Source organism: Procambarus clarkii, chromosome 30 (genome assembly GCF_040958095.1).
Source record: "Procambarus clarkii isolate CNS0578487 chromosome 30, FALCON_Pclarkii_2.0, whole genome shotgun sequence".
NCBI classification, from domain to species: domain Eukaryota; kingdom Metazoa; phylum Arthropoda; class Malacostraca; order Decapoda; family Cambaridae; genus Procambarus; species Procambarus clarkii.
This window is the reverse complement of record NC_091179.1, coordinates 15,911,042-15,938,766: the sequence shown is the minus strand read 5'-3', so window position 1 is coordinate 15,938,766 and position 27,725 is coordinate 15,911,042. Positions and strand designations below refer to the sequence as shown.

Below are 27,725 nucleotides of genomic sequence, written 5' to 3'. Positions count from 1 at the left end.
GTGTAAGTAGTGTAAGAGCGAGGCTGGTGAGTAGACGGTAGATGGAGGAAGAACCATAGTAGATGGAGGATATGCTTAGGATGAATATAGATTTCGTAGATGTAGACGAAGCAAAGGAGTTTGAGGTAGGTAGAGCCGAGGGGAAGAGGAGGAGGAGGTAGAGTCGAGGGGAGGAGGAGGAGGAGGTAGAGCTGAGGGGAAGAGGAGGAGGAGGTAGAGCCGAGGGGAGGAGGAGGAGGAGGTAGAGCTGAGGGGAAGAGGAGGAGGAGGTAGAGCTGAGGGGAAGAGGAGGAGGAGGTAGAACCGAGGGGAAGAGGAGGAGGAGGAGGTAGAACCGAGGGGAAGAGGAGGAGGAGGAGGTAGAGCCGAGGGGAGAAGGAGGAGGAGGAGGTAGAGCCGAGGGAAGGATGAGGAGGTAGAGCCGAGGGAAGGAGGAGGAGGAGGAGGTACAGCCGAGGGAAGGAGGAGGAGGAGGAGGTAGAGCCGAGGGAAGGAGGAGGAGGAGGAGGTAGAGCCGAGGGGAGGAGGAGGAGGAGGAGGTAGAGCCGAGGGAAGGAGGAGGAGGAGGTAGAGCCGAGGGGAGTTGGAGGAGGGGAAATGAAGTTTTTTGGAGCGTAAACAAGGCCATTGTAACGACCATTGTTATTGGTGGCTGGTGCCTGCCTCCCTCTCACTCCTCTTACCTCACTCTCTCTCCCTCTCACTCCTCCTACCTCACTCTCCCTCCCTCTCTCTCTCCCTCTCACTCCTCCTACCTCACTCTCCCTCCCTCTCTCTCTCCCTCTCACTCCTCTTACCTCACTCTCCCTCCCTCTCTCTCTCCCTCTCACTCCTCTTACCTCACTCTCCCTCCCTCTCCCTCTCCCTCTCACTCCTCCTACCTCACTCTCCCTCCCTCTCTCTCTCCCTCTCACTCCTCTTACCTCACTCTCCCTCCCTCTCTCTCTCCCTCTCACTCTCTCTCTCCCTCCTGTACTCTCTCCCTCCTGTACTCTCTCTGGCACCTCTCGTGAGCTTGAGTCCAAATAAATAGCTTCCTTTTATGGGCCAATAGCAGCTCCTGGCATGGGCCAATAGCAGCTTCCTTTTATGAGCCAATAGGAGCTCCTGGCATGGGCCAATAGGAGCGCCTGGTTGGGCCAATAGGAGCGCCTGGTTGGGCCAATAGGAGCGCCTGGTTGGGCCAATAGGAGCTCCTGGCATGGGCCAATAGGAGCGCCTGGTTGGGCCAATAGGAGCGCCTGGTTGGGCCAATAGGAGCCCCTGGTACGGGCCAATATGAGTGCCTGGTTGGGCCAATAGGAGCGCCTGGTTGGGCCAATAGGAGCGCCTGGTTGGGCCAATATGAGCGCCTGGTTGGGCCAATAGGAGCGCCTGGTTGGGCCAATAGGAGCGTCTGGTTAGGCCAATAGAAGCGCCTGGTTGGGCCAATAGGCCTCCTGCACTTTCCTCTTTCTTTCCTGTGTTCAAGTGTTTATCTTGTGTTCTCATAAGACGCCTTAAAACAAGCGTTTGTCTCGGAGAGATAAAAGTGCTGTCTTATTCAACCTTAAACTAACATTATTTCTTGGTGGGACGAACCACACTCTCAACCGACACATGGTTGAGTGTGAGATGGACAGATGGTCGACAATGGTTGAGAGAGAGAGAGAGAGAGAGAGAGAAAGAGAAAGAGAAAGAGAAAGAGAGAGAGAGAGAGAGAGAGAGAGAGAGAGAGAGAGAAAGAGAAAGAGAAAGAGAAAGAGAAAGAGAGAGAGAGAGAGAGAGAGAGAGAGAGAGAGAGAGAAAGAGAAAGAGAAAGAGAAAGAGAGAGAGAGAGAGAGAGAGAGAGAGAGAGAGAGAGAGAGAGAGAAAGAGAAAGAGAAAGAGAAAGAGAGAGAGAGAGAGAGAGAGAGAGAGAGAGAGAGAGAGAGAGAGAGAGAGAGAGAGAGAGAAAGAGAAAGAGAGAGAGAGAGAGAGAGAGAAAGAGAAAGAGAAAGAGAGAGAGAGAGAGAGAGAAAGAGAAAGAGAGAGAGAGAGAGAGAGAGAGAGAAAGAGAAAGAGAGAGAGAGATTGAGATATGGTTGAAACTATTACCTAAAATATTAACTATCAGAAACATTTCTGAACAATAAACCTGTAATCGGATGCAATCCAGTCCAGTAAAGTACCAGTCTTGACCACAGGAAAACATACATCTCAGTTATAAAGGAGTGAAGGAACGGTGCCTAATCATCTACACCACTGGGAGAATGATCACTGGACCCTACAGGGAGTAGAAGAGCGGCGCTGTATGGAACACTACGGGCTCACCATAGCCCGCGCTACTGGAACTTCTTGTTCTGAATAGCTGAATTTAAAACAACAACTCCGGAACACTCGAGGCGAGGCAGGAGTCGTGGCAGGAGTCGAGGCAGGAGTCGAGGCAGGAGTCGAGGCAGGAGTCGAGGCAGGAGTCAGGGCAGGAGTCGAAGCAGAAGTCGAGGCAGGAGTCGAGGCAGGAGTCGAGGCAGGAGTCGAGGCACAGTTAGGTGTGGCGAGGCGAGGCGAGGTGCAGTAATGGGAGGAGTTACTTGCAAGAGTGTCAACACCTCCTGACTCGTGATTCATACATTTACTGACCGGAATTTCCCGTGAATGAGCAACGAGTGTACGTGCCTATAGTGTCGTACTGCTCTACGCGCCATTGTTTCAGCTCTGGCAAGGTGGAGAGGGTCAAGCCTCGTTACATTGTCTGGTGCACCTCGGTACTCGAGACAGCACCGCTCCTGTGCCAGGTAAGTCCACTACGGGATCACCATAACCCGTGCTATTTGGAACTTTTTGTTCCTAGAAGCTGAATCTTAAACAGCAACACTCGGTACTCTCTCAGTACCCAGCGAGGTCTACAGTAGAGCGGGGCTGCTCTACTGTAGACTACTCTAGTACTCTAGAGTACTGTAGCTCCCCTGAAGAGATTGACATTGTACAAACTCACGACAAATAATTAACATGTTGGCGAAATACAGAAGAGCCACAAGAAGTGTGGTACTGAGATAGGTATCGCGTGACAAGACACCATTTGTCACTCTGTGTGAAACAATCTGTAAACAATGTTTGTTTACGAAGGTGCCAAGGGCGTGATGGTGTGGCGGGACACACAGGCAATTATCACGGAATTAATGGTAATGATGATTTTAGTAGTAATATTTGTGCGCTGATAAACCAAAGGCATGTAACTTATCCTAGGCCTAACTATAGCTAAAAATTATAATATAAACATTAATTTATAGATAGTACAGTTTTTGGTTAGAGTCGACGAAGACGTGTTGGGGCGGGCCGTAGCTTGGACGAGTACTGCCTGAGGATGGCGCGAGCAGCGAGACACATTCTGATATATTTAGGAGAACATATACAGTCAAAGACCAGAGTAGGCCGGACTAAAATGAGGTAGTGGACGGGTGATCTCCTGACCCAACACTCCCCTCACGGTGTAAGTGTTGAGTGTGTCAACACCCTGTGTGACTTGACCAGACCACGCACTAGAAGGTGAAGGGACGACGACGTTTCGGTCCGTCCTGGACCATTCTCAAGTCGATTGTCTTGAGAATGCATTCTCAAGTCGATTCTCACAATCGACTTGAGAATGGTCCAGGACGGACCGAAACGTCGTCGTCCCTTCACCTTCTAGTGTGTGGTCTGGTCAACTTACTTTAGCCACGTTATTGTGACTCATCGCCTGCACCCTGTGTGACACTCGCGTCGCCCACTGTGTCGTGTACTGTGATTCTGACACAGCGAGTGGAGGGCGAAAGGGAAAGTTGGAGGAAGAGAGAGAGAGAGAGAGAGAGAATTCCCCTTCTAGCGATTCATGTGTTATTAGCCAAAGTGAAGTGGAGACAAGTGCCGGGGGAGGAGCGGAGACGAGCGCCAGGTGGCCAATGAGCCAACAGTTGGAGGAGCTCGCTAACTGGCCCTTATCACCCTCTTAACTATGAAGGGGAGGGGGGAAAGTTCTGAGAAGATTCCAACGCAAAATCATTTATTGTGGAGTCAGGCTTTGAGAGCGGACGAGGTCCTTGGAGGCATCCTTTCCGTAGTCTTATTTCTTGGAGTCCGCTCTGGGTTGTCTCTGATATAGAGGCGTCACTGCCCTCTGAAGCAGGTGAAGTCGTTCACTTAGCTGTCGAAGCCGTAAAAAAGAGTTTTTGGTTCCATTACCAAGAAAAGTCGAGGTGTGGAGAGGCGTTGCAACCCGTCGTAGCCCGTCGGCAACCCGTCGCAGACCGTCGGCAACCCGTCGCAACCCGTCGCAGCCCGAGAGGCCACACAACCCATATTTAATCCTGCTAAACATTTCACATATCTGGTCTCCCAAACACCCCGTTTCTTCTTGTTACAGGTCGTTGAACCCACGAGACATTCTCATATGCATGAAGTCATTATTTTAATATCCACTTCGCGTGGCTTTCCTGTCGTTTTTTTTAAACCAATTTCAAAAGACAGAAATGAGCAACACCTTTGACGATGTGTTTTCCCTTGAGCCGGAGTCCACTTTCACTGCATAAAAGAAATATAAAGAAAACACACAAATTCTGTATCAATCATTTGAGGTTTTTCAGTGACTATACAAAGACGTTGGAGCGGGTCTGTTTCCCGCCAAGAGCTACAGATTCAGGCGACAGTGACGCTGCATAGATATGAAGGGCGGTACTGTGTCACACTACACACACACTCACTGTCACTGTCAGATTACCTCCCCAGCAACACTGTAACTGCTAGATCACCACCCCAGCAACACTGTCACTGCTAGATCACCACCCCAGCAACACTGTCACTGTCAGATCACCACCCCAGCAACACTGTCACTGTCAGATCACCACCCCAGCAACACTGTCACTGCTAGATCACCACCCCAGCAACACTGTAACTGCTAGATCACCACCCCAGCAACACCGTCACTGTCAGATCACCACCCCAGCAACACTATAACTGCTAGATCACCACCCCCAGCAACACAGTCACCGCCAGTGTTGCACCCGAGCCCCAGGAGCACGCAACACCTCCTGCCACAGGTCCTGATCACCGGAATATGATCAGGGGAAACACAAAGTAACTCACTGTATATGTTGCAACCACCAGACGAGGCTCCCAGCAACACAATGGCACCCAGCGCTCATGTTGGGACCGCCAGAGCACCGTCCCAGCACCGCACTGGCACTATGGACGTGACCGCCTCCCCGCTCCTGCTCCTGCTGCTGGAGCTGCTGCTGGAGCTGCTGCTGCTGCTGGAGCTGCTGCTGGAGCTGCTGGAGCTGCTGCTGCTGCTGGAGCTGCTGCTGCTGCTGGAGCTGCTGCTGCTGCTGGAGCTGCTGCTGGAGCTGCTGCTGGAGCTGCTTTGCAATCGGAGAGAGAGTGGCCCCAGGGCTGACATTTTGCCGTATTTTGCACATCATCTGCATGGAGGTTTGATGTTGGGGATGGAGGATGATGGTTGAGAATATGGTGTTGGAGAGAGATATGATGCTAAAGAATATGGTGTTGGAGAGAGATATGATGCTTAAGAATATGGTGTTGGAGAGAGATATGATGCTTAAGAATATGGTGTTGGAGAGAGATATGATGCTTAAGAATATGGTGTTGGAGAGAGATATGATGCTTAAGAATATGGTGTTGGAGAGAGATATGATGCTTAAGAATATGGTGTTGGAGAGAGATATGATGCTTAAGAATATGGTGTTGGAGAGAGATATGATGCTTAAGAATATGGTGTTGGAGAGAGATATGATGCTTAAGAATATGGTGTTGGAGAGAGATATGATGCTTAAGAATATGACATTAGAACTAAACTTTTAAAGAGAACAACAGCTTCAGCATTCGTTACTTATATAAACAATTTAGTATTGGAAGCCAACGTTTTAGATAATAAGTAACTGGAACAAAAAGGTAGAGAGAGAGAGAGTAGGGAAAGATGGGGCAGGAGAGGCCTGTCCCCAGCGCCACGCCCGCCCCAATACCCCTTAATTGTCCTGGGGACTTTCCCGGGTCTGTACTGAGGGAGGTGCTGCGGGCACCTGGGTATTAGAGGGGTATTGGGGCCAGCCCAAAGTGGGGGGGGGGTAGTTGATCTACCAGTGTGGTAGATCAACACACTCTCTCTCTCTCTCTCTCTCTCTCTCTCTCTCTCTCTCTCTCTCTCTCTCTCTCTCTCTCTCTCTCTCTCTCTCTTCAACCTTTTCCTTATAGACACAAAAAATGTTCTAACAATTGAACAATTGTCAGCGAAGGTCAGCTGTGTTTTACTAACACGTCAGCTGATATTACCAGGGCGCGTTTTATTGCCCAGTGTCAGCACCCTGTACGAGATACTAACCAGCGTCAAGCTGGTTAGGCCAGCTTGACGCTATGTACTGACGTATTTATCAGTGGCTATGTGAGGTCTGTAACTATGTACGTCCCGCCTGCTGTAGCCTTGGTTGTGCCTCGTGTGGTATAGCTGGACTATTTTGGCGGTCAAATTCTTCGTCGAATCTGTCCTGGAAGTTGTGGATGGAGGCGGCGGCGACTTTTACAACTCTTGCTCTTAATTTAGTACATTCCACCTGACCACTCGTGCGGGGAACGAGTATTTCCTTGCAATTCTTCGACTCGTTTGTGTTTCCAGCTTCCATTTGTGTTCTCTTGTTCTACCTTGTCCTAATTTAATTTAGAGGGCCATCCCTGTCCACCTTGTCTATTCCCATCAGTATCTTATATGTTGTGATCATGTCTCCGCTGTTTCTTCTGTCCTCCAGAATTGTGAGGACTAGTTTCTTTAATCTGTTCTCATAGCTTAACCCTCTTAGCTCTAGTACCTTCAAAAAGAGTCTTGATTTAGGTTTCTAAACGATGTTCAAATGTTTGCCAGCGTCACATATGCCGCTGATGTTAACCTGTTCATGTGGACCTCTTGTGTTGGTGCTGGAATTATATCCACTCTTGAATCTCGTTCTTTCTACGATTCTTGTAGTTGTTTTCCATTTATTGCCTTGGCATCTTCTAATTTATTATTCTCCTTCCCTATCCTCATTACCTTACACTTATTGGGATTGAACTCCAGCAACCATTTCTTTACCCATTCTTGGAGTTTGTCAAGATCCTCATGTAACATTCTGCAGGACTCCTCTGTTTTTACATTCCTCATTATCTTCGCATCACCTGCAAACTCTGACATGTACGCGTTCACTAGCTACAAATATCTTCAAACGTTAACAAAATGAGAAACAGAGAGAGAACAGTGACATAATGAGGACCAGAGGTGAGGGAGTGAGGGGAGGGAGTGAGGAGAGGGAGTGAGGTGAGGGAATGAGGGAAGAGAGTGAGGGAGGTATAGTGTCTCACATAGAGTGCCAGACGCAGGGAGGTACAGAGGAGTTATGAGTTATAGCGACGACCTGTGTAATCAGCCCGTCCTCCTAAGGTTTCCCAACGTCAAGAAAGCGGTCAATTTAAAGTGGTCTCTCCTAACCTACCAGAGGACCCCCAAAACAGAAAACGGGACAGTACGTCACTTTCGCCAGCCGCTTCCATTTTTCTAGGACGACCATTTTTTGGGCCTTATGTAACGCATACGAGCGAAATGCGACGTTTTGTGTAAGAGGCCAGGCTTGCCTGGCAGCGACCAGCGCCCCGTCCCTCGTCTCTACAGCTTCACTGCGCAACCTTGCAACTACGCCGTCTTGCACCACTTTGCCACACAGGCAGGCAGCCACCATATGGTCCCCTGTCTACCACGCAACCACCATGTGGTCCCTATCTATCACACAACCATCATATGGCTACCTGTCTACCACACAACCACCACATGGCCCCGTGTCCAACACACCTTCCAGAGGACGCCATATACAGCGCTTGACAATGCGTGTATCTATGAATCATCCGTTGCTCTTCTGCCACCAGTGCCGCCCGCCTGCTGGAGTACGCTAGACGCTTCTCGATTGCATAAACACTTTCTCCTGGAGGATCACAGTGCATGCACTCCGGGACCAGCCAGCAGGAACAACACGCACTCCGCCTCCTACCACGACATCCCACTCCATAAACAATGCCAAATTAACCTAACGAGCTTCGAATCTCTTCAAGGAAGACTTCGAGCTTCGAGTTTCTCCAAGGAAGACTTCGAGCTTCGAGTCTCTCCAAGGAAGACTTCGAGCTTCGAGTCTCTCCAAGGAAGACTTCGAGCTTCGAGTCTCTCCAAGGAAGACTTCGAGCTTCGAGTCTCTCCAAGGAAGACTTCAAGCTTCGAGTCTCTCCAAGGAAGACTTCGAGCTTCGAGTCTCTCCAAGGAAGACTTCGAGCTTCGAGTCTCTCCAAGGAAGACTTCAAGCTTCGAGTCTCTCCAAGGAAGACTTCGAGCTTCGAGTCTCTCCAAGGAAGACTTCGAGCTTCGAGTCTCTCCAAGGAAGACTTCGAGCTTCGAATCTCTCCAAGGAAGACTTCGAGCTTCGAGTCTCTCCAAGGAAGACTTCGAGCTTCGAGTCTCTCCAAGGAAGACTTCGAGCTTCGAGTCTCTCCAAGGAAGACTTCGAGCTTCGAGTCTCTCCAAGGAAGACTTCGAGCTTCGAGTCTCTGCAAGGAAGACTTCGAGCTTGAAGCCCAACTCGGAATACACTTAAGTTGCCGCGAATGATCTTCGTAGGAAATATAGGGAATTGGATTTTTCCCTTATCCTGCCCTGAGGGCGTCTCGTGTCCTGAATCAATTATTCTCAGGAAAATGGGTCCTAGGGTCGCTGTGACGTGGTCCTGAGCGAGGGAAAGATACGTGAAAGTTTGTGAGGCCTTTGTGGGGGCGAGGCTGGTGTTCCCGCCACGGTGTGGCTGCCACGGGCCCTGTCTCCGTTATTCTCACACAAGGGAGCCTCGCGGGTGAGTGGACAGCGCTCGGGGGTCGTAGTTCTAATGGCCCGGGTTCGATTCCCGGATCAGGCAGAAACAAATGGGACAAAGTTTCTTTCACCCCTGAGTTTTATAGCTGTTACGGAGCTGCTTCCTGTGTGTGTGTGTGTGGGAAAAAATAAAAACATTTGTTAGTCAGTTGTTAGTAGATTGACAGTTGAGAGGCGGGCCGAAAGAGCAGAGCTCAACCCCCGCAAGAACAACTAGGTGAATGCACACGCACACACACCAGGCTTTACACTGCCTACGTGAGACCAGTCTTAGTGTATGCAGCCCCATCATGGAGCCTCCACCCAAAGAAACACATTGGGAAACTAGAAACGGTTCATAAATTTTCTACGAGGCTAGTCCCGGAGTTCCAAAGGGATGGGATATGAAGAGAGACTGAAGGAACTGAACTTCACGACGTCATAAAAAAAGGAGGGAGCGGAGACATATGATAGCAGCATACAAAAATACTCAGGGGGATTGACAGAGTGGAAATAGACGAAATGTTCACACGGAATACCAACAGAACAAGGAGACATGGGTGGAAGCAGGTAACTTAGATGGATCATAGAGATGTTGGAAAGATTTCTTTTAGCGTGAGAGTAGTGGGGAAATGGAATGAACTAAAGGAGCAGGTTGTGGAAGCAAACACTATTCATAGTTGACCAGACCACACACTAGAAGGTGAAGGGACGACGACGTTTCGGTCCGTCCTGGACCATTCTCACAATTGACTTGAGAATGGTCCAGGACGGACCGAAACGTCGTCGTCCCTTCACCTTCTAGTGTGTGGTCTGGTCAACACCGAGACTTTACTGAATACTCCAAGACCAACGTAGAGTATGTTTACTTTTAAGTCCGTCAGCGTGTGCCAGGGGTCTAGGTAACCCTCTAAAGGCTGGTTGCCAACCTTGAGCATAACACCCAACTCCACCTCACTTTCAGACGTAATCACTTGTCAGTCATGTATATAAGTACATTTCATTTATTAACCTTGGTGACATTATTTTGTGTTTTGACATTGGCTTGTTACAAAAGGCCAGGGTCGGTCATTTAGAAGACTCGGTCATTATCAAAACTGCCGCTTTTAGTCATTCGTTACACACAGACATCACAATAGCGTGAGGCATCAAAGGAACAAATCCACAAGGTCCGTGATGAGGGTTCGAACTTATTTAAGTTCGAAAATAGTCATTAGCACGCTAATAGTCATCAGATGATGACCATTTTCTGTATAGACAGAGGTCGTCCGTAGACAGTGCGGACAGCACGCTGGACTTGTGATCCTGCAGTCACGGGTTCGATCCCGGGCGCCGGTGAGAAACAATGAGCAAAGTTTCTTTCACCCTATGCCCCTGTTACCTAGTAGTAAAATAGGTACCTGGGTGTTAGTCAGCTGTCACGGGCTGCTTCCTGGGGGTGGAGGCCTGGTCGAGGACCGGACCGCGGGGACACTAAAGCCCCGAAATCATCTCAAGATAACCTCAAGATAGTTCCAACCCATCCCATCCAACCCATCCTACCCAACCCATGAAACTAATATTGTACTATACAACAAAGGTACACCCTCCCCCCCTTCATCCCTCGGTGTATATATATATATATTTTTTTTGAGATATATACAAGAGTTGTTACATTCTTGTACAGCCACTAGTACGCGTAGCGTTTCGGGCAGGTCCTTAATCCTATGGTCCCTGGAATACGATCCCCTGCCGCGAAGAATCGTTTTTTCATCCAAGTACACATTTTACTGTTGCGTTAAACAGAGGCTACAGTTAAGGAATTGCGCCCAGTAAATCCTCCCCGGCCAGGATACGAACCCATGACATAGCGCTCGCGGAACGCCAGGCGAGTGTCTTACCACTACACCACGGAGACTGCTGATATATACTGGGGGACTAAAACACGCTGATATGTTATTTTATAAGCTAGTTATATGGCCCTTATATGTTGTTATATAAGCTAGTTATATGGCCCTTATATGTTGTTATATAAGCTAGTTATATGACCCTTATATGTTGTTATATAAGCTAGTTATATGGCCCTTATATGTTGTTATATAAGCTAGTTATATGACCCTTATATGTTGTTATATAAGCTAGTTATATGGCCCTTATATGTTGTTATATAAGCTAGTTATATGGCCCTTATATGTTGTTATATAAGCTAGTTATATGGCCCTTATATGTTGTTATATAAGCTAGTTATATGGCCCTTATATGTTGTTATATAAGCTAGTTATATGACCCTTATATGTTGTTATATAAGCTAGTTATATGACCCTTATATGTTGTTATATAAGCTAGTTATATGGCCCTTATATGTTGTTATATAAGCTAGTTATATGACCCTTATATGTTGTTATATAAGCTAGTTATATGACCCTTATATGTTGTTATATAAGCTAGTTATATGGCCCTTATATGTTGTTATATAAGCTAGTTATATGACCCTTATATGTTGTTATATAAGCTAGTTATATGGCCCTTATACGTTGTTATATAAGCTAGTTATATGACCCTTATATGTTGTTATATAAGCTAGTTATATGACCCTTATATGTTGTTATATAAGCTAGTTATATATGGCCTTTACTAATGGTCGTGGTTGCTAGGCTTTCATCCCGACACATTGACCGACATCCCGCCCCTCCGACGACACGAGGTGAATCACAAACAACACTCTCCTTCAACACCTGTCAAGACTTCTCTCTCTTGACAGGTGTTCACTTCCTTCCCCTCCCCCCGACCCCGTCTGTGAGACGTCTAGAGGGGTCAGTGTGTGTTTGGTCTTTAATATGTGTTATGTCAGGTGTTTAGTGGTTGTAACTAGAGTGCATGTTGTTTAATGTGCTTGCTTTATATATATATATACCTGTTATCTTGTGCTTGCTTCATATATATATACCTGTTATCTTGTGCTTGCTTCATATATATATACCTGTTATCTTGTGCTTGCTTCATATATATACCTGTTATCTTGTGCTTGCTTCATATATATATACCTGTTATCTTGTGCTTGCTTCATATATATATACCTGTTATCTTGTGCTTGCTTCATATATATATACCTGTTATCTTGTGCTTGCTTCATATATATATACCTGTTATCTTGTGCTTGCTTCATATATATACCTGTTATCTTGTGCTTGCTTCCTATATATACCTGTTATCTTATGCTTGCTTCATATATATACCTGTTATCTTATGCTTGCTTCATATATATATATATACCTGTTATCTTGTGCTTGCTTCATATATATATATACCTGTTATCTTGCGCTTGTACGACCTTTTACATATAGCGATGAAGCTACTGTGTAGTCAAAACGGCTACAGTGACGAAAATCGTGAGCAGTGTAGATGGTGACAGCGACCAAGAGACTTAAGTCTGTAGTGAAGATGGCTAAAGTTGTTAAATAAAAAGGGTGCTTTTGCAGTGAAGGTTGTGATAGTGAGGAAGGAGGCCGCGTGTAGTATGCATGGTGACAAGTGACGAGAGTGGGTGAGTATAGTGTGGATGGTGAGAGGTGATGGTGAAGGCCGCGTGTAGTATGCATGGTGACAAGTGACGAGAGTGGGTGAGTAGTGTGGATGGTGAGAAGTGATGGTGAAGGCCGCGTGTAGTATGCATGGTGACAAGTGACGAGAGTGGGTGAGTATAGTGTGGATGGTGAGGGGTGATGGTGAAGTATGGCAGTGTAGTATGACAGAGCTATAGAGCTGGCCTCTGTCTCACCCGACACATGCCGGGGTCTCCCGGCTAATATGTTATACAAATATGTAAGATTACCGCATTTGAAATATAAGGAAACGCCTTAGAGCTTTCAACCTTCCCGGGGCCTTCCGTGTTTGTTTTTAATAGAAGCCCCGAGGGAGGGGGGGAAGAGCCCCGAGGGAGGGGGGGGGGAAGAGCCCCGAGGGAGGGGGGGGAAGAGCCCCGAGGGAGGGGGGGGGAAGAGCCCCGAGGGAGGGGGGGGAAGAGCCCCGAGGGAAGGGGGGAGAAGAGCCCCGAGGGAAGGGGGGAGAAGAGCCCCGAGGGAGGGGGGGAGAAGAGCCCCGAGGGAGGGAGGGGGGGAAGAGCCCCGAGGGGGGGGGGAAGAGCCCCGAGGGAGGGGGGGAGAAGAGCCCCGAGGGAGGGGGGGAAGAGCCCCGAGGGAGGGGGGGGGAAGAGCCCCGAGGGAGGGGGCTCTCCCTCCCAAAGAAAATTCAAATTTTAATTTTTTGGGGGAGCGGATATGCGCAATATGGCGCCGCCATCAGAGCTTGTCGGGGTGTGGCGGGGTGACAGTAGAACTGTCGGAGCGGAAGGTTGTCAAGGTCGACACTATATACTTGAGACTCAAGGTCTCAAGTGTGTGTGTGTGTGGGGGAAGGGGGTGTCTGGGGGCTCTGGGTTCATCAGGAACCCTCCAACCTGGGCCGCGCGGAGCTGGTATTAGACCCAGATAAGAGGGGAAGTATGGGGGTCCCATTTCAAACTGCTGATGAATTAACCGCCCGTACATGGACCATTCGTACCCCAGATTACTTTCACCTGCGCGATCACGCTGTACGGATCTCTGATGCCCGGCACATCCCTGTCCCAGTGTGTTGGGCTCAGATCGCATCTTAAGTGTATGATCGGGGAACTTATCATACCCACCAGCACTCTCTCCACACCTGAATATCATGCCCAATTCGAACGCCTATGCCTGGATTCACGTCCACTTCGAACGCCTGTGTCCGGATCTACGTCCACTTCGAACGCCTGTGTCCGGATCTACGTCCACTTCGAACGCCTGTGCCTGGATTCACGCCCACTTCGAACGCCTGTGCCCGGATCTACGTCCACTTCGACCGCCTGTGCCCTGATTCCCGCCCACTTCGAACGCCTGTGTCCGGATTCCCGCCCACTTCGACCTTGCCTGAACGCCTGAAATCTTGCCGAATTTGATCACCGTTGGCCGGGCCGAAGGTCACCTTGCCCAGCGGCGCCCTGGCGAGCCGCGCCCTTCATACACCCGCCGCTGGACCCGCCCACTTGGGGACGGAATATATTACCCAGTAATACCGAGCGGCCTGGCAGACCCGCCACTCTCTGGCGCCTTTTGTGTTCGCGGGTATGGCGATTCACCGCGCATTTGGACCATGTGTATTTTAATTTGTGTGTGTGTGTGGAAGGCGATAGGAGGACAGGGCGCTGTGATAGGACGGAGGGAAGGAATGGTGTCTAACCACTTATTCAACTAGGGGATCGAACGCCGATCTGCAATAAGCGAAGTCGTCGCTGTACCGAACAGTCAAAGTTCTTTGGTACCGTTCTCTCCCTCCAGCATATCCCAGCTCCTTGTCTTCATGTCCCAGCTCCTTGTCTTCATATCCCAGCTCCTTGTCTTCATATCCCAGCTCCTTGTCTTCATATCCCAGCTCCTTGTCTTCATATCCCAGCTCCTTGTCTTCATATCCCAGCTCCTTGTCCTCATATCCCAGCTCCTTGTCTTCATATCCCAGCTCCTTGTCCTCATATCCCAGCTCCTTGTCTTCATATCCCATCTCCTTGTCTTCATATCCCAGCTCCTTGTCTTCATATCCCAGCTCCTTGTCTTCATATACCAGCTCCTTGTCTTCATATCCCAGCCATGTGTCTCCACCCCTTCATATCCCTTCCAGGCCTAAGCCATGAGTCATGCTGGCTTAGCGCTTTATATACATGAAGTTTAAATAATATTATTGTTGTTTATTTGTTGGGAAATACTAATAATAATGAATGCTCACCACTAATTTAGGATTTCTTCTCTGCAGACTTATCTAAAGTGGAGATGACATTCAAGACACAGCCGAGCATCACGTGAGTACTAGACCAATAATCTTGAGGCTATCTTGAGATGATTTCGGGGCTTAGCGTCCAGGCGGCCCGGTCCTCGACCAGGTCTCCTTTTTTTCACACCCTCAAGAAGCAGCCCGTAGCAGCTGTCTAACCCCCAGGAACCTATTTACATCAGGGTGAAAGAAATTCTGCCCGTTTGTTTCCGTCTCCGCCGGGTTTCGATCCTGGAACCTTAGGACTACGAATCCCGAGCGCTGTTCACTCACCCGTGAGGCCTCCCTGTATCTTACACCCCACACTGACCTGGCGGGTCTGTGTATACACTACAAGTTCTCATGGAGCCTTAAGGCCACACATAGCTTCTACACATCCCTCCCCCTCACCCCCCTCACCCCCCTCACCCCCCTCATCACACACACACACACACACACACACACACACACACACACACACACACACACACACACACACACACACACACACACCCACACACACACACACACACTCACACACAAGAGCAAAGCTCAACCCCCACAAACACAACTAGGTGAATACACACACACACACACACACACACACACACACACACACACACACACACACACACACACACACACACACACACACATACGGGTTCTCTACAACACCCTCCAGGGGGTCACCCCACCAAACAAGGCTGCAACACGTAACAACCAATTAGATGTCAACCTCGGCAACTACAGACCAATTTCGGCTCTCGCTTCATTTACAATATTTATATTTCATGGAAAGTTATTTGAGGAACGGGACGTTCTGAACACACACGTGGCACGTCTAATATCAACGTGACGTGCACTCAACAGCAGAGGAGAGTAGAGCAGATGAGAGCAGAGCAGGGAAAAGCAGAGGAGAGGAGAGTAGCGTAGAGCAGAGAAGAGTAGCGAACACAACAGAGGAACGATTACTAACACACTAAGGGTCCTCGAGTCACTACTCACTAGGATATTGAGCAAAACCCACACACCCCGACCACCTACCTCAGTGGCTGAGCTCCTCAGGGGCACGCCCGCACGCCCACGCGTCCCTCTCCAGCACGCCCACCCCCCACAGCACGCCCACGCGTCCCTCTCCAGCACGCCCACCCCCACACCACGCCCACCCCACCTACCGGCTCCACCTGCATCTGTGAGAGTGTAAGTATCCCATCTTGCTGGAGCGGAATAATGTGCGCGAGTACGGAGAGACAGAGTGTGGAGGAAACAGAGTGTGAGATAGAGAGGGAGAGGGAAGGAGGGAGAGAGAGGGAGGGAGGGAGGGAGGGAGGGAGGGAGGGAGGGAGGGAGAGAGAAGAAACGAGACAAACTACCAAATAGTGAGGGAAGGTAAGGTGAGGTAATTATGTGTAGAAAGCGCTGAGACAGACTCTCTTGTACTTTAAGAGGTTGTGAGGACAAGGAGCTGGGATATGAGGACAAGAAGTTGGGATATGAGGACAAGGAGCTGGGATATGAGGACAAGGAGCTGCGATATGAGGACAATGAGATGGGATATGAGGACAAGGAGTTGGGATATGAGGACAAGGAGCTGGGATATGAGAACAAGGAGCTGGGATATGAGGACAATGAGGTGGGATATGAGGACAATGAGGTGGGATATGAGGACAATGAGGTGGGATATGAGGACAAGGAGCTGGAATATGAGGACAAGGAGCTGGGATATGAGGACAAGGAGCTGGGATATGAGGACAAGGAGCTGGGATATGAGGACAAGGACCTGGGATATGATGACAAGGAGCTGGGATATGAGGACAAGGAGCTGGGATATGAGGATAAGGAGCTGGGATATGAGAACAATAAGCTGGGATATGAGGACAAGGAGCTGGGATATGAGGACAATAAGCTGGGATATGAGGACAAGGAGCTGGGATATGAGGACAAGGAGCTGGGATATGAGGACGTATATGACTGGGAGTTAAGGAATACAGCCCAACCAGTTACAATCTTAAAATGGACTCGCTTATTGTAAGGTCGACGTTCAGTCTCCGATACTCTAATACTTAGATCATCGGGGATTGAACGCCGACCCTGCAAGAAGCGAGGCATATAAAATAGTGGAAGATCAACAGCCACACTTAAGAAGGCGGGACCCAAGATCTGAAGCATAAGAGTCGCACGAGAATGAGATGGACAAGATTAGGAAGTAGTAGAAACCATCTTACTAACCACAGGGAACAAGCAGGGCTGTAGTACCTATAGGGGAAGACTAAGGAAAGTATCCAAGTCCAAGAACTGAAGCGTGATCCTGACCACTTGGGTTAGGCGGTAGAGCGACGGTCTCGCTTCATGCAGGTCGGCGTTCAATCCCCGACCGTCCACAAGTGGTTGGGGACCATTCCTTTCTCCCGTCCCATCCCCACTTGGGGGGTGGAGGGTAGAGCGACGGTCTTGCTTCATGCAGGACGGCGTTCAATCCCCGACCGTCCACAAGTTTTTTGGGCCACTTGGTTGTATACACAACAGTCAGTTAGTTAGGGCCATAGAGGTAAACCTTTGGATGTAACACATGAAGAGTAGAGAATAGGAGAGGAGGTGATGCTCCCTCAAGGGTATACATCTCCTCTTCATCCAGACTGAGGAATGTGTAGAGAGGATAGACTCACATACCAGTAGGTGCCAGTCACCTGTGTGGTAGTATTGCAGTACATGTAGGAGTTGAAAGCCAAGAGTGTTGAGCATTTTAGGAACGCCAAGAATATCCCTTATCACAAGGGAGACCGCGATAATGTTATTGGGTACTTGGAATCCAAAGGAAAACCTCCCTAAGAGGCAACAAGCCAGTGCCAATATTATTAAATGCATAAAACATAATTGTTTACGAAAACAAAACGGAGAAATCTTCCTAAACAAAGAGACAAGGAGCCGAGGCAGCACAACTCATGGTTCAATCAACAACGCAAGCCAGCTAAACTCACAAGTCAAAGAGCATGGAGAACGTTAAGGACCAGCCGTGGTGACGAAACAAGTACATCCAGCCGAAAATCACAGCCCTCGATCAGGCGGTGAAGCTTATCAAGGGAAACTGAGAGGTGCCGTAAAATTATCAGATAATGTATGAAGAGTTAAATTATAGGTTCAATGAGATGTTCAAAGTGGAGCTTGAACACTGTGACGATGTTGTTGTTGTTGTTTAAGATTCGCTCCTTGGAACAAAAAGTTGCAAGTAGCACGGGCTATGGTGAGCCCGTAGTCACTGTGACGAGGCAGGGAAGGCTCTCCCTTGCAGCCTCAACTGAGTGCAACAGGAACAACAGACTGAGCAAGCAGGCACCTGGCCAAACGACGGCTCTGAGACCTGATTAGATCACCTTGTATAGTGCCACAAGAATCACCAATTGGTCCCTGGAAAGAGAATAAAGAGAGGGTACATGTTCGCGAGATACAAGATTCTCATGGAGGGATTAACAAGGTAGAGGAGAAATGTTACATTAAAAAAAAAATTGAACGAAAGAACATTGTTGGACACTGTAGACCCAACTGAGGTGAGGTAATTATCAGTAGAAAGCACTAAACCATTACATTGACGTGAATGGAAACACAGTCTTCATCGCGTGAATAATCAGGTCAGTGAACTAGATGGGAAGAAGGTGTACACATTTGAACAAATCCACAAGGGTCGTGACGAGGATTCGAACCTACGTCTGAGAGCATCGTCGATTAAGGCAGCGTCTGGGATGCTCTCAGACGTAGGTTCGAATCCTCGTCACGGCCTTTGTGGATTTGTTCATTGATGCATCACGCTACTGCGATTTCTGTGTGTAATGTACACCTTTCTTTCAAGTAATACGATAAGATGTAACTGAAAAAGCTGGCCCAAGAGCTGAAACTCGAGTGAGTACATGTATGTGAAGGTAAAACATCTTACATGTTCAAGTAATGAACAACCCCTTCCTCCTCCCCCTCACACAGGACTGGCCCCCCAGTGTTCAAGAAACGTTCACCACCCTGAGTGACGCGCCAGCCCAGATGGGAGAACTGGGAGAGCTCCCAGAGTGTGTGACGTTGGTCATCAACCGGTTCCTGGTGATGGGTGCAGTGGGCGTCGGGGACAGGGACTAGTTGGGCCAGGTCCTGGGCCACCCCACACCTGGTGGCCTGCCTCTGGTCACCTGAGTCATGGCTAGTGGTCATCGTGTCCTCTACAACTACCTCACGGGGACCAGAGAGAGAGAGAGAGGGAGAAGAGAGAAGAGAGAAGAGAGAAGAGAGAGAGAGAGAGAGAGAGAGGGAGAGGGAGAAGAGAGAAGAGAGAGAGAGAGAGAGAGGGAGAGGGAGAAGAGAGAAGAGAGAAGAGAGAAGAGAGAAGAGAGAGAGCGAGAGAGAGAGAGAGAGAGAGAGAGAGAGAGAGAGAGAGAGAGAGAGAGAGAGAGAGAGAGAGAGAGAGAGAGAGAGAGAGAGAGAGAGAGAGAGAAAGTCACAAATCTCTCAATGTGTATAGTTTATATGGTCCCTGAGCCGTAAATGGGTTCGTCTAGAGGAGGGACGACTGTGGTAGACATTAGTCATGTGCTTCAGGTTAAATACATTAGTTTGGGTCGAGAAAAGCTCGACAGAAGAAAATGGTCAAGAAAATTATTTCGTGAATGAAATACAATGATAACGGTATTGGTGACTAGCTTTTGTTTTTATCAGTACGATAAATGCTATTTTGTCATTTATTGAAGGATCTCGTGGTTTGAGAAGATGAATTGTGGCAATTTTCATCTAATTTCACACTGGCTTATCGCACTTCGTGATCATGGGATGCCAGTTGTTTGAATCCTGAGTCACGTATATTGAAAAATATATATTTGAATTACTTCCTTCACCTGTAGAATCGTTACCTTCGTCCAGCAATGCTGCTATATAGAAAAAGTGAGGTTATCGTACAGCCTTCATCCTCAGGCAAGACTCGCCCAGATTCGTAGCATAACAAAAAAATTAACGTGCTCTACTAGCATCACGAGTACGCCTTACCCAAATAGATTCCTGTCTGCTTGTGTTGCATACCGGCGGTGATGTAAGACTTGGGCAACCGTCTCAGACACCCCCGTCTGCCTCCCCCTCACAGACGGATGTCACGAGGCGCCCCCGGCAAGTGGACAGAGATCGTATATTATATTTCGAACCCAAGCCATCAAGGCCATGAATAGTGATCCGAATATCGTTCACGGGACGTTCTCATCCATCCATCTGTTCTCGTATATATATATCCATGTATCTAATCATTCGAATATTAAATCATTCGCCCATCCAACCATACATAAATCCATCCATCCACCAGTCGCTCGTACATTATAACCACTCGTACGCTCAATGTACCCACTCGTAAGCTCAACGTACCCACTCGTATGCTCAACGTACCCACTCGTAAGCTCAACGTACCCACTCGTATGCTCAACGTACCCACTTGTATGCTCAACGTACCCACTCGTACGCTCAACGTACCCACTCGTACGCTCAACATACCCACTCGTAAGCTCAACATACCCACTCATATGCTCAACATACCCACTCGTACGCTCAACGTACCCACTCGTACGCTCAACATACCCACTCATACACTCAACGTACCCACTTGTACGCTCAACGCACCCACTCATACACTCAACGTACCCACTCATACACTCAACGTACCCACTCGTACGCTCAACGTACCCACTCGTACGCTCAACGTACCCACTCGTACGCTCATTCATAAACCTCTCCAGACACCCACCTACTAACCCAACTCATCTTGTCTCAGGAAAAGAAACTTATAATCCCCGACATTAACAACTAATCTGTAGAATGACACTTGGGATTTTTTGCTTTTGTTTACGTCACGGCGCTACCGTTACTGTGTACAACGGACGGAAATACTGAGGCGCCTGTTGTGTTGCGGCTGTTTCCTGGTTTATTAACATGCAATTAACTTCTTCTCGTATTTTAATGTGGCCTTTATATTCACCGTGAGCACTAAGGAGTGTTTTCTTACAGTCTGTGTGTGTGTGTGTGTGTGTGTGTGTGTGTGTGTGTGTGTGTGTGTGTGTGTGTGTGTGTGTGTGTCTCTCTCTCTCTCTCTCTCTCTCTCTCTCTCTCTCTCTCTCTCTCTCTCTCTCTCTCTCTCTCTCTCTCTCTCTCTCTCTCTCTCTCTCTATCTCATCAGAGGAGGAACTGATAGTGAAAGGTCCCGGAGGTCGTGTCTATATATGTGTCTCCTCCACCACCACCCACACTACGTCTCCAGCGCCATCACTCTGCACCTTGATCATCATCTTCACTACCACACACACACACACACACACACACACACACACACACACACACACACACACACACACACGAGCACTGCCATTGTAAATCACTACAATGTGTGTCGCCACTCGGTCCTCCCACAGAGCTTTGCTGTTTATCATTGAGTACATATAGCTAAACCAAGGGAGGGTGAGATTATTAGTCCAGGTGCGTGCGTGCGTGCGTGTGTGTGTGTGTGTGTGTGTGTGTGTGTGTGTGTGTGTGTGTGTGTGTGTGTGTGTGTGTGTGTGTGTGTGTGTGTGTATGTGTGTGTGTGTGTGCTCACCTAGTTGTCCTTGCAGGACTTCCTCTTGCTGCTTCTATGTTGGCTCGGGGTCTTGAAGTGGGTAGAATATAATTGTGCTAGGAGATTATCTAGTTAGTCTTGCAATAATTTGCAGTCCTCGTCAGTTCTGATTCACTTCATTAACTTAGCCTCGTCAGCAAATATTGTTTATAACGAGCTTACTTCCTGTGTTAGATCGTTTACATATAATAGGAACAGGATGGGCCCTATCACCGATCCTTGAGGCACTCCACTCATTGCCTCTAATATTCTAATATCATTACCAGTCTCCATTATAATATTCTCCTCTTACTTTGATTCTTGCCCTTCTTCCTGTAACTCCCTGTAACTCCTACTGTAACTTCCTGTAATTCCTTTCCCAACTTTAGCACTGTTACTTAGTCACCCACACTCATCTACTTCCACACCCATCTACTCCCACACCCAACTACTCCCACACTCATCTACTCCCACACCCATCTAATCCCACACCCATCTACTCCCACACCCATCTACTCCCACACCCATCTACTCCCACACCCATCTACTCCCACACTCGTGTGGATGTGTCTGCGTGCATGTGCACATGCGTTCGAGCATGCTGCGTGTGTGTGGGTGTGTGTGTGTGTGTGGAGGTGATGGGGTCGCTCAGATGCTGGACAAAGGAATTTTCTCCAATATCACCCATTAAGGCTCCATTTTTTTTCTGTGCGAGGCTCCCACACGGTCGATGACAAGACCCGCACGCTGTTACATTTGGCAATGGTTCGAGCGTGTGACAGTGGCGGATAATTAGATAATGACATAAGCCTTTTTGGATCGCCAGAATGGTTCAAGTTGGTGGATTGGTGGATGCTATTACCCCCCGCCTCCCCCGCCCCTCCTGGTGATTTCATGGACTACGACTAGTTAAGAGTGAGAGTGAAAGACGGGGGAAGGGGAGGGGAGGGGAGGAAGGTCACACTTGTACGTGGCGTGGTTTAAATGTTACTTTATGCAAATTATAATAAAATGGTCAAATTTGTATTGATAGTATTGCTGGTCATGTCTTACGGTGAGTAATGCGGATATTGTGTGTGGGTGTGTGTGGTGTGAGTGGATGAGTGCTTTTGTGAGTGTGGGGAGTGGATGGGTATAGTTTTGTAGGGGGCGCGTGAGCCTCACGCACCCCATCAACTTCCCGGCGTGCGTGAACACACGCACACAGGTCGGTGCCCACAACAAGAACAGGTGTCTGGGTATACGAGAACACTTACCCCCCAAAAAACCGAAGGCGGAAGTCCAATTGCTCAGGTAAACCAGTTTTACCTGGACACTCCTGGAGTGCCTAGCGAGGCGTAGATATCCAGCCAAGTTTTTACCTCCGCCAAACAAGAGATGCAACAGTCGTGCAAGTGAACCCTGTGTTGCACTTTAATCTTATCATTTGCAAGATTTTGTTAAGAGTACTTAGGCGCCAGAAACTTGTCACTCACATAATAGCTCAAACTAGAAAAGGTTCAAAGATATGCAACAAGACTCGTTCCTGAGGTGGAATGCTTGAGCTACGAGGAACTGGACTTCACCAAAGAGGCGACATCAACCCCCTCTTAAGGGGAGGATTAACCCATTAGCTAAAGGAGCTTCGTTCACTGCTAGGAGCAGCTGAGCATAGATAGAAAAATATGTCACACATGAACTAACTCAGTACACAATTTTAATGGTAAATATGCAGTCTATCCTCCTAAAATGAAAGTACCTATAGTACTTAGTTAGTGGACAGTACCAATATGTAGTGATGGACCACCAGAAAGTTAACTTTTGTAGTGTTATATTTGAACAAATAGGAAGCGTTTTTAACGGCAACAAAAAATATAAGATCAGACCTAATCTTACCTAGCAATCCTGGCCCTAATTCACGTTATCTTAGGCTTAATATAGTACATATATTGTATGTGCTAGACTAGGCCTACATATGTTTGACTTTTAGCTTTATTTGTTCCCGGACTATTAAATCAGTGGTACAAAAAGTGGTTTTACTGCCGGTCCGTCACTACTTACTGGTACTTTCCACCAAATAGTTACTAGAAGTGCTATCATTTCAGGAGAATGGGCTGTTAATATGACGATAACAATGTGGGAACTTGGTCATTGCTCTAAACAAGAATATTCGGAAGGCGGGGCCAGGAGCCAAGCTTGACCCCGCTGGCATATGTGGCAGGGGTCACAGTACACACCTGAACACGGCCGTATTGTAGGTTAATGACACTAAGATTTATTTTTAGTGATTGTCTTTTGTGTTATTGGATTTGTTATTGTTATTGTGTTCAGTTCTTCAGGATGTTAATTTGTGTATCTGGTGTATGTATGGTTGCTTGCGAGGGTTGAGCTTTGGCTCTTTGGTTCCGCCTCTCAACTGTCAGTCAACTGGTGATTCTTGAGCCTATTGGGCTCTATCATATCTACATTTGAAACTGTGTATGGAGTCAGCCTCCACCACATCACTACTTAATACATTCCATTTGTTAACTACTCTGTTGTGTGTGTTTGTGAGTGCATGTGTGTGTTGAGATATGTGGAAGAGCGATACACAAACGCTTGTAAGGCGGTGACCCAACACTCCCCACCTTCCTCAATAGACATGTGTGGCAGGCAACCCGCACACACCACTCACCCACCCCTCACAGTTCACCAACCCACTCTCTGTTTACCAAACATCCTTCACAAACTTCCCGTTCACTTGGCACTTGTGATCCACATGGTGCTTATAAAAATAACGATGCCATTTTTTTTCGTTAATGCTGAATTTAAAGATTTCTTTTCCACATTTCTGTCACAGAAAACGTAAGGGGGCATAGTTATGCTAAGAGAGTTTATAAGGTGTTGGCGGTGGAGTCCGCCGTATGAGAGAGAGTGCACTGCTTCCCTTACTCGCTGCAGGGTAAACTCTACCATTCCACAAGACAATGTAACCAGTGCCGGTCCCACAGACGTGGAATCCCACTGTGTCAAACACACACACACTGGTTCCACAGGTTCCACAGACCCACATTACCAGTGGCGGGCAGAGGGCGATGAGACACTGGCTCCAATCCACCTGCGCGCTTGAAAACACAAGAATCACTGTTAGACACTGCATAGAACAGTGCCGCCTCGTTGCTATTTAGGTCAACTCACTGTTATCTTATCCTGGGGATGGCGGTGGCCACGCACGCTCAGTCGTCAGAGTCAGACTGCGCGTGTGCCAGGTCCTCGCTAGGATTTAACACATCGGTCGACTTGAACAAGGACATCCACGGCTCGGGCGGAGCGGAAGGCCGCCAACGCCAGCCAATCGCGCTCCGCTTAACCGCCTTCTGACCTCGGGGCGCCCCGGCCTAAGGAAGCTCGCGCGGAAGTGCTGCTCAGCGGGTGGCACTGGCGCTGTCTTGAAGCTGTATGTGCACGTCTCATACATCCCTTGGTGTATGCCTCATACACCCCTTGGTGTATGCCTCATACACCGCTTGGTGTATGCCTCATACATCGCTTGGTGTATGCCTCATACATCCCTTGGTGTATGCCTCATACACCGCTTGGTGTATGCCTCATACATCGCTTGGTGTATGTCTCATACACCCCTTGGTGTATGCCTCATACACCCCTTGGTGTATGCCTCATACACCGTTTGGTGTATGCCTCATACATCGCTTGGTGTATGCCTCATACACCCCTTGGTGTATGCCTCATACACCGCTTGGTGTATGCCTCATACATCCCTTGGTGTATGCCTCATACATCCCTTGGTGTATGCCTCATACACCGCTTGGTGTATGCCTCATACACCGCTTGGTGTATGCCTCATACACCCCTTGGTGTATGCCTCATACACCCCTTGGTGTATGCCTCATACATCCCTTGGTGTATGCCTCATACACCCCTTGGTGTATGCCTTATACATCGCTTGGTGCATGCATCATACATCGCTTGGTGTATGCATCATACACCCCTTGGTGCACGCCTCACACACCACTTGGTGCACGCCTCACACACCCCTTGGTGCACGCCTCACACACCCCTTGGTGCACGCCACACACACCACTTGGTGCACGCCACACACACCACTTGGTGCACGCCACACACACCACTTGGTGCACGCCACACACACCACTTGGTGCACGTCACACACACCCCTTGGTGCACGCCACACACACCACTTGGTGCACGCCACACACACCACTTGGTGCACGCCTCACACACCACTTGGTGCACGCCTCACACACCCCTTGGTGCACGCCACACACACCACTTGGTGCACGCCACACACACCACTTGGTGCACGCCACACACACCACTTGGTGCACGCCACACACACCACTTGGTGCACGCCTCACACACACCCCTTGGTGCACGCCACACACACCACTTGGTGCACGCCTCAACACACCACTTGGTGCACGCCACACACACCACTTGGTGCACGCCTCACACACCACTTGGTGCACGCCTCACACACCGCTTGGTGCACGCCACACACACCACTTGGTGCACGCCACACACACCGCTTGGTGCACGCCTCACACACCACTTGGTGCACGCCACACACACCACTTGGTGCACGTCTCACACACCACTTGGTGCACACCTCAACACACCACTTGGTGCACGCCACACACACCACTTGGTGCCACCTCAACACACCACTTGGTGCACGCCACACACACCGCTTGGTGCACGCCTCACACACCACTTGGTGCACGCCTCACACACCACTTGGTGCACGCCTCACACACCACTTGGTGCACACCTCACACACCACTTGGTGCACACCTCAACACACCACTTGGTGCACGCCACACACACCACTTGGTGCACGCCACACACACCGCTTGGTGCACGCCACACACACCACTTGGTGCACGCCACACACACCGCTTGGTGCACGCCTCACACACCACTTGGTGCACGCCACACACACCACTTGGTGCACGCCACACACACCGCTTGGTGCACGCCTCACACATCACTTGGTGCACGCCTCACACACCGCTTGGTGCACGCCTCAACACACCACTTGGTGCACGCCTCAACACACCACTTGGTGCACACCTCACACACCACTTGGTGCACACCTCAACACACCACTTGGTGCACGCCACAACACACCGCTTGGTGCACGCCACAACACACCGCTTGGTGCACGCCACAACACACCACTTGGTGCACGCCACAACACACCGCTTGGTGCACGCCACAACACACCGCTTGGTGCACGCCACAACACACCGCTTGGTGCACACCACAACACACCACTTGGTGCACGCCACAACACACCGCTTGGTGCACGCCACAACACACCACTTGGTGCACACCACAACACACCACTTGGTGCACGCCACAACACACCACTTGGTGCACGCCTCAACACACCACTTGGTGCACGCCACAACACACCGCTTGGTGCACGCCACAACACACCACTTGGTGCACGCCACAACACACCGCTTGGTGCACGCCACAACACACCGCTTGGTGCACACCACAACACACCACTTGGTGCACGCCACAACACACCGCTTGGTGCACGCCACAACACACCGCTTGGTGCACGCCACACACACCGCTTGGTGCACACTACTACACACCGCTTGGTGCACGCCTCACACACCGCTTGGTGCACACCACTACACACCGCTTGGTGCACGCCTCACACACCGCTTGGTGCACGCCACACACACCACTTGGTGCACGCCACAACACACCGCTTGGTGCACGCCTCACACACCGCTTGGTGCACGCCTCACACACCGCTTGGTACACACCACTACACACCGCTTGGTGCACGCCACACACACAGCTTGGTGCACACCACTACACACCGCTTGGTGCACGCCACACACACAGCTTGGTGCACGCCACACACACAGCTTGGTGCACGCCACACACACCACTTGGTGCACGCCACAACACACCCCGCCAGGAGACACCCCCCCCCCCACCCCTCCCCCCCCCCCCCAACCCCACCACCACACTCACCATGGCTGCGGCAGGAGTCGCGGCTTACAACCGCTGTGTGTGTACCTCGTCCGCAGCTTACTGGCCGCAGGCACCCTCCCGCAGGAGCGGGCCGGCCCACAGCACCGCAGTAACACCAGCAGGGGAAGGGTTAGCAGCCTGCCGCAGCAGGAACACTACACACCGCCCGTCACCAGTGCCAGAGTCCCACTAACTCTCTCTTTCACAACCACCACCCCTCGCTGCCCCCCTCCTTTCTCCAGGAAGAAAGTGAGATTGGTACACCTGTGTTTCACCGTCGTATGGTACACCTGTGTTTCACCGTCCTCTGGTACACCTGTGTTTCACCGTCCTCTGGTACACCTGTGTTTCACCGTCGTCTGGTACACCTGTGTTTCACCGTCCTCTGGTACACCTGTGTTTCACCGTCGTCTGGTACACCTGTGTTTCACCGTCGTCTGGTACTCCTGTGTTTCACCGTCCTCT

General features: G+C 49.5%; 1 protein-coding gene across 2 annotated transcripts in view; it reads right to left on the bottom strand.

Annotated features, from left to right (window-relative positions):
• Positions 1-27,421, bottom strand: part of mol (dual oxidase maturation factor 1 mol) — a 76,300-nt gene extending 48,879 nt beyond the window's left edge. The window contains exon 1 of one of the 2 annotated variants that reach the window (XM_069333934.1): positions 27,261-27,421. The gene's annotated coding sequence lies outside the window, so the exon portion shown is untranslated. Of the gene's footprint in view, positions 1-24,422; positions 24,502-27,260 lie in introns of those variants that run through there. The other variant, XM_069333933.1, reaches the window with a different exon arrangement.
• Between the last annotated feature and the right edge of the window lie 304 nt (positions 27,422-27,725).